The following is a 6,000-nucleotide window of genomic DNA, read 5'->3' on the forward strand; positions in this document are numbered from 1 at the left end:
AATCTGTGAATATGAGAAAATGTGAACTCAAGAATTATGTTTCATTATATGGCAAAGAGATTTTTGCAGATGTAAGTAAGGTCCTCTATCAGTTGATTTTAAGGTAGAGATTACATTGAGTGGGCTGGACCAGATCAGGGAAGCCCTTTAAAGACAGAATTTTCCCTGGCTGGTCTCAGAAGGAGAAGTCAGAGATTTGAAGCCTGAGAAGAATTCATCGTGCCATTTGGAGGAAGCCACATGGCAAAGAATACAGATGTCATCGAGGAGCCGAGGGAGACCACCAGCTGATGGCCGCCCAGAAACCCAGAGATCTCAGTTCTATGACCACCAGGAACCAAACTCTGCAAATGACAGCAATGAGCTTGGAAACAGGTTTCCCCCAGAGCCTCCAGAGGACGAGAACTAAGCCTTGCCAACCCCTTGATTTGACCTGAGCAGAGCACACACCACCCGGGGCTGGCCTTCTGACCAGCAGACTGTGAGCTAATACAGCCACTATGCCCTGTGAGCTAAGCAGCCATAGAAAATGAATACAGGGGCGTCTGGGTGGCGCAGCGGTTAAGCGTCTGCCTTCGGCTCAGGGCGTGGTCCTGGTGTTGTGGGATCCAGCCCCACATCAGGCTCCTCTGCTATGAGCCTGCTTCTTCCTCTCCCACTCCCCCTGCTTGTGTTCTCTCTCTAGCTGGCTGTCTCTATCTCTGTCGAATAAATAAATAAAATCTTTAAAAAAAAAAAAAAGAAAAGAAAACGAATACAGCATCCACAAGCCAGCAATCCATTTCAGGAAATTTATTCTGCACCTATACATGGGTGCATATGAAACAGTAGCTACGGGATTATCGCAACATTGTTGTTACACCGAAACCAAAGCAAACCAACAAATAAAACACCCAAACCCTAGAAACAGCTCAAACGTCCATCAGTAAGAATCGGTGAAATGAATCATTTCTGTCTCTTCAGCAGCGTCATGGACCGTGTTACAAAAGAACGAAGAGGCTCTGTTTGCTGATAGAATTCTCCAAGATGCCTGACAAGTAAAAAAAAAAAAAAAAAAAAAAGTACAGCACAGTGCATGGAGTTTGTTGTCTTTTATGTAAAAAGGGTGTTATGAACATACGCTCATTTTTCGACATGAAGAAGGAAACTCTAAAAGGGTTTCTTGAGGTGCTAATAAAAAGTGGGGACCTATGGAGAGTGGGAGCGAGGAGTCAGAATAGGGCAGAGGAGGCTCAGGGGTGAGGGTGAGACTTTACTCCATGCTTTTTCACTATATTTTTGAACCTTGAAGATGTATTAATGAATGAAAAAAATCAAAAATTGTTTTCAAATGAATCAATGTGGGGGGCGCCTGGGCGCCAAGTGTCCGATTCTTGGTTTCGGCTCAGGTCATAATCACAGGGTCATGAGATGGAGCCCCGTGTCGGGCTCTGCACTCAGTGGGGAGTCTGCTTGAGATTTTCTCTCCCTCTCCTTCTGCCCCTCCCCCCTCTCTAAAATAATAAATAAATAAATACATACCTACGTCTTTTTAAAAAATCTGAAATGAATCAGTGGGGCACTTTCTATTCAGAGCTTCTTTCCGGCCTCAGCCTGCTCCCTCGTCTTGCCCCTACGGGCTGATTCAGGGGCATGTCCTCCGTGGAACCCTTGACCTCTGGTATTTCCTCCTCATTCTCCCTTGTGCCTCTGGAGAATTAGAGACAAGAATTCAAATAGCTGTGTCTGAGCAAGTCATCTCTCTGGAACTCAGTTTTCGCATCTGTGAAATGGGGCTGATCGCTCAGAGCGTTGGTGGGCGGTTCGGTGAGATCATTCCCGTCCAGTGACCCGCCCTTAGAAGGCAGCCAGCCGGTGGCAGGTCCTCAGGGCGTCGCGCTGGCTGGGACGGAGGAAGGAGGTGGTTTATCAAGCGTGCAGTGGATGGACAAGAAATGGCAGCGCCCTTCACTTCCCGCCCGCGTGCTGAGTGACTGTGGCCGGATTCCTTCCCTTCGCTATGAGATGCCTCAGGATCTTGGAGCAAGAGATCTCGTTTCTGCAGCTGCAGACGAGAGGAATGCACTGGAAGAGCTCTCTCTTTTGTAGGCACGGAGAGCGCTCAGTGACCACGGCGGGCTCCCTCTCCCTCTCATTTCAGAAATGGGGTCGTGAGGCCCAGATGGATTGGCAGCTTGTTCAAGGTCACAGGGCATGTCAGAGGCAGAGCCAGGTCCTGAAGGCCCCCGACTCCCACCCACCCAGGCCCTTGACCCGCACGCCTCTCTCTGCCCGAGCACATTTGTGTCCAGACAACCATGTGGCGACACGAGGGACACTCTCCCGGGGCCTCCCCCGTCTTCTCTGCTTCTGGTTGGTGTCACTGAAGGGCTGCTGCCCACCCAGCCTTGAGTTCAGAGACCCCAGGTCCCCTGCTGGCCCTGAGCCCCGCCTGGGTGTCCCCCCACCCCCACGCCCTGCATCTTCCCCCACCTGCAGGAGGCACGGGTAACAAGCTTGTATTATTGGTTCCCCCTGGAGAGAGCATCCCTGGGGGTGGGGGAAAGCCAGTGGGGGGCGAGGGACTTCCCATGAGTTGGGGCACCTGCGTGAGCACTGGCATGACCCCTGACTTTGGTGTGTCGGCTGAAACTCCGAACTCCCAAGGGTCTCCCTCGTCTCATCCTGCTGCTCGCTGAGCTACCGGGCTTGAGGACGTGGCTTGCCCTCCCTGCACCAGACACACGGGGCTCCTGGGTTCTGGCAACCTTCCAGATCCCCAGGGGCTTCCGCTGCCCTTCTTGTCCCTGGATTCCAGGAGATTCCTCAGGATCCTGGAGCAAGATCTCCGTCTCCTGTCTAATCAGTGTGAGATAGGGTCCTGATTGTCGAGCCTTGACCTGATGTAAGAAAGGTGTTCCTTTTAGGAGATGTTGACTGTGTTGCTGACTGGAGAGCCTGTCGCGGTCCATCTCAGGTGTGGACTCACTCCCACGGCCCTCTGCCCGTAGTCACTTGCTCCTGGGAAATGCGCGAGGCCGTGTGCTTCTGTCCGAGCTGACGCACACAGACAGCAGAGACCCCCTGTGCGGGGTGCAGACCTGTTCTAGCCCCGTGTGACCGATGTAATCTGGTGCTAGTACAGGTCCACCCAAGACGTCCGAGCAGGTTTACACCAGCATCACCTACTTTCAACGGGTTCGACTCACTTTATGTCAGTTTAAGCACATTTGCATCTACTCAGCTATTCTGAACTCCTGTACGGCCGTTTGGATTTGGGTTCGTTTAATAATAGCAGACCCTGACCTTGCCCTGATGATTCCAAGGGTTTTTCATATATTAAGTCATATAATCCTCACACCTGCCCCACAGGTAGAGACGGTGTCCTCGTTTTACACATGGAGAAACTGAGGCACAGAGAGCTTAAGACACTGGCCCCAGGTTCCCTGGTTACGGAGAGGCAGAGGCAGGATTTGAACCTCTTCCTTCCGGCTCCTGGTCTGCGCTCTGAACCTCGCGTCGGGCTCCAGCGCACAGATGAGCGTTTGAACCACTTCAAGAGGAGTGGATTTGAGCTGAGCCAGTCTGCTCTGTTTTGGCCAACATAAGCTGCTTTGTCCTGGCTCGATCTGCATCCAGCCCTGGATCTGGCACATTCCAGTGGACACACAGATCTCAGACCCCGTAGAGCCTTGAAATGGAAGACCGCTGTATTCGTTTTCCAGGGCTACAGCAACAAACTGCCACAGCCTTGATAACAAGGGAAACGTATCTTCTCACGGTGCTGGGGTTGCAGCAGGTATATTCCCCCTCTGGAGGCTGTCGGGGAGAAGCTGCTTCCGGCCTCCTCCAGCTTCCGGTGGCCCCAGGTGTGCCTTGGTCACATCACTCCGATCTCTGCATCTGTGGTCACAAGGCCTCCCTCCTCTTCAGTGTTGCCCCCCATCTATCTCTCGTAGGGACACTGGCCAGTGGATTTAGGGCCCACCCGGATATCAAGGATGATCTCATTTCAAGATAATTGCATCTGCAAGGACTTTTTTTCCAAATAAAGTAACATTCATCGGTCCCAGGGATTAGGACATGGACATATCTTTCTCGGGGCCTCATTCAACCCATCACGACCACTAGGGTCACATAACAGTATTTCCCCTTAGGGACGCAGCTCTTAAAAGTGACTCTTCCCACTGGATTGGAATTCACCCATCTGTTGGGGTTTTATCACTTTCTGCTCAGGATGGAAAGGCCAAGTGTAAAATGTGCTGGCAGCCGTGGGAGAGCCTCTTGAACTTTTCAAGACCCTCTTATTCACATTCCCGGGTGAGAAGATCAGCGGAAACATCAAGTAACGTGTTTCTGTAAACAGGCATTCAAAGCTTGGACCAGCCTTCTGAGATGTTCGCTGGTGGTCTCACCAAGCTTCCTATCCCCGGGGAGCCTTCTTTACTGAAAGTGATGCTGAATTGAAGGAGGGCAGATAATTAAGAGATGAGGGGGAGCTGTTAACCCCGAATATCCCAGTACTCCGGGGGTGAAGACGGCTCAGTGGTGTCATTACTCAGCACATAGACTTTGCAAGGAAGCAGCACCCGGGGGCCTTTTGTACCCAACTGGCCCCAACACCAGTGATGCAGAAATATTACACAAAAGGGAAAGCTGTGTTTCTCTGCTCGGCATTTTCCCACTCGCACTGACCACCGAAAACCACAAACACTACCAGGTATGAGAGTCAACTTAGCCCTTGCACAAATTTGGCCTCGGCAGAAGCGTGTGTCCAGGTGTTCAGGGCTTGGGCTTGGGCTTGAGGTCCTGTTCGGCCCCCAACAGCTGTGTGGGGGAGCCAGAAAGTCTTTCTGAGTCTTGACTTTCTCATCTGTAAATTGAGATAATTGGGTCACCTGGGGGAAAGGCTAATGCTTGGCACCTGCCACGTATGACAGAGAACAGACTGGCGGGCCAAGGTCGTCACAAGTTCACGGGCAGTGACTCTAAATGGTCACTCCGCACGGCTGGCTCTCCTACTCTGTTTCTCCAGTGGCCTTGGTTGTGATAATGATTTCAAACCTAACCCTTGGTCTTCCACCCCGTCCTCTGCGCCTGTCTCACATTGGCAGTGACTTGCTTCCACTCCACTGGGAAAATGGAAACCATCGGAGGAGCCTCCCTGGTCTTCGTCTGCCGAAATCTACAAACCCATCTCCCCTTCTCTTTGGCCTCCCCGCTCCTCTCAAAGCCAGCTCTATCTTCTGAGCTCTGCCCCCTCCCCCCCCCCTTATTTTATCAGGGACTTTGCTCCAGGGTAATCCTTTTCCTCTGTATCACCTGGCCCTCCCCTCCTAGCGGTCAGGACCATTAGCGCAGACTCGGTTTTGTAGCCTCCATAGTTGGAGGAAACGCTCCCGTGACCCTCGTATTCCCTTCCAGCCAACACTCCAGCTTTCCGCTTGCCTTGGCACCAACACGTTCTGAAACGTTGCCTATGATTGTGTTCTCCAGTTCACTGGCTCCCATTTGCTGTTCCACCCCTTCCACTCCAGCTTCCAGCCTCTCTCTTCCACTAAGTCTGCTCTCAGCAAGGTCGCCCGATGTCCCTGTTGCAAATCCAGTGGATGTTTCTCTGTGCTCAGCTCATTCGGCCTTTGGGTCACATTGCACACAGGTCAACTCTCCCTCCGTCTTGAAACACTCTCTCCTATTGGCTGCCTGACCTCTGCTACCTGGCTTCCCTCCTCTCTCCCTGGCCACCTGCTCAGTCTACTGTACCATTCCTCCCTCTCTGCCTAGCTTCTAATACGGGAGCCTACCCAGGCTCAGTCCCTTCCCTCTGTTCCAGTGGGAGCTGGAAACCAGTATAAGTCACACGGTAGCCTAGAGGTCCAAATGTCCCTGAGGCTGCCCAGACTCGGGGGAGGGGAACAGTCTCCAACTCTCAATATAGGAGCAGAGCATTTGTGGCCATCGTCAACCCACCGGGCTAGAAACCCAGAAGTCCTGCTCGGTTTCTCCCGTCTCCCACCCCCC

General features: G+C 52.4%; 1 protein-coding gene across 5 annotated transcripts in view; it reads right to left on the reverse strand.

Moving 5' to 3' along the window:
- Positions 1-777: 777 nt before the first annotated feature.
- Positions 778-6,000, reverse strand: part of LOC103666456 — a 9,903-nt gene continuing 4,680 nt past the window's right edge. For 2 of the 5 annotated variants that reach the window (XR_569504.2, XM_040619165.1), the window contains 2 exons: positions 1,522-4,852; positions 778-1,030 (listed from right to left, as the gene is read on the reverse strand). The gene's annotated coding sequence lies outside the window, so the exon portion shown is untranslated. The remainder of the gene's footprint in view (positions 1,031-1,521; positions 4,853-6,000) is intronic. The other 3 variants (XM_040619167.1, XM_040619166.1, XM_040619168.1) reach the window with 3 other exon arrangements.

This window comes from Ursus maritimus, unplaced genomic scaffold (genome assembly GCF_017311325.1).
Source record: "Ursus maritimus isolate PB19 unplaced genomic scaffold, ASM1731132v1 scaffold_32, whole genome shotgun sequence".
NCBI classification, from domain to species: Eukaryota; Metazoa; Chordata; class Mammalia; order Carnivora; family Ursidae; genus Ursus; species Ursus maritimus.